This window comes from Dama dama, chromosome 11 (assembly GCF_033118175.1).
Source record: "Dama dama isolate Ldn47 chromosome 11, ASM3311817v1, whole genome shotgun sequence".
In the NCBI taxonomy this organism is placed as follows: Eukaryota; Metazoa; Chordata; class Mammalia; order Artiodactyla; family Cervidae; genus Dama; species Dama dama.
In genome coordinates, this window is record NC_083691.1 from 24667973 (window position 1) to 24669680 (window position 1708).

Below are 1708 nucleotides of genomic sequence, written 5' to 3' on the forward strand. Positions count from 1 at the left end.
GGTTGCTGTTTCCTTTTCCGAGGGATCTTCCCAATCCAGGGATCAAACATGTGTCTTTTGCATCTCCTGCATTGGCAGGCAGATTCTTTACCACTGAGCCATCTTTGAAGTCCATATACATATATTAGTAACTCTGGGGGCTTCCCATATGGCACAGTGGTAAAGAATCCACTTGCCAATGCAGGAGATGCAAGAGACACGGTTTCGATCCTTGGGTCAGGAAGATCACCCGGAATAGGAAATAGCAACCTACTCCAGCATTCTTGCCTGAAAAATCCTACCGACTGAGGAGCCTGGCGGACTACAGCCCATGGGGTTGCAAAGAGTCGGACACACTGAGAGACTAAGTACAAGCACAAGTAACTTTAATAAAATAAGGGAATGATTCAATCTTGAATATAAGTCAAACTCAAAATCTATCGAGTAAGAAGGAATGAGTTAAATTTTCACCATGGACTTTCCTGGTGGCTCAGATGGTAAAGCGTCTGCCTAAAATGCAGGAGACCCAGGTTCAATCCCTGGGTCAGGAAGATCTCCTGGAGAAGGAAACGGCAATCCACTCCAGTATTCTTGCTTGGAAAATCCCATGGACAGAGGAGCCTGATAAGCTACAGTCCACGGGGTCGCAAAGAGTCGGACACGACTGAGCAACTTCACTTTCTATAAAGGTTATATAAAGGAGATGACATTTAAGCCAAGTCTTTAAAAATAAATTACACTAAATGAGAAAGAGAATGAAGAGAGAGTTTCAGGAAGTCCAAATCAATAATCAAAGGAAGTGATATGTGAGGATGAACGGGATGAGCAAAGAATATTGAATAGCAAATGTGACTATGAGGGGCAAGTAGCAGTGGATGAGACTGAAAGTGTACTTTGGGCAAAAGTATGAAGGATCTTGAATGTCGTATTAACAAAAAACTCATGCAAAAGAATACTATGATCAAGTCCGTTTAAAAGCAAAATTTTCAAACCATTCCCTTGGGTAGTACAGAGATCTCTCATAGGACAATATAGAGTACAGACAGAAGAAAATACAGGAGCACTGGCTTTCAAATTTCATATCCCCAATTCAATCTGAGTGGCTCTTCTTTGTATCTCATTTCATAAAAGGCTTCCATTTAGGGTTTGATTTGAACAAAGAGATCCACCATTTTCAAAAATATCTACTACCCAAAGATTTGGAAAGATAACTGGGAAGGCAATTATATTTTAGGAAGATATTGTAGCAATTTAGCTACAATTTGGTGAGCAATTAATTAGAGAAATCAACACCAGTAGAAAATGGGAAAATGAAAGAAATATTCTGAACTATAACAAGCAGGAACTGTCTGCGTGTTGAATATAGATAATGAAGTACAAAGTAGACATACAATGTTGAGTCCAAGGTTTAAGCTCAAGGACCTAGAAATATGGTGATATTATTCACTGAAATAAGGTTCATAGGTTGAAGGGAAGAGAAGCAGTGGGACTTATCCAACTTTCTATACAATGATTTTAGATTCATAACTTGTAACTGGACAAAGATATACAGTTAGGTGTTTTAGGAGGTAGCATGGGTTAGAGATAGCTGTTTAGGTGTTCAACTGAAAAGAGTGAACACAAGGCCCAAATAAGATCCCCCTAGGAAAAACTAATAACAGTAAGAGGAATATTAACAGTTAACATTGTGTGTGAGTGTTTAGTGGCTCAATCGTGTCTGACTCTTTAT

At 39.2% G+C, this 1708-nt stretch overlaps 1 non-coding gene across 1 annotated transcript; it reads left to right on the plus strand.

The window, feature by feature from the left end:
- The first annotated feature begins 458 nt into the window (after positions 1 to 458).
- On the plus strand, positions 459 to 531 carry TRNAF-AAA (transfer RNA phenylalanine (anticodon AAA)). The gene has a single exon. It is a non-coding gene; the product is annotated as a tRNA-Phe (tRNA).
- The last annotated feature ends 1177 nt before the right edge of the window (positions 532 to 1708 follow it).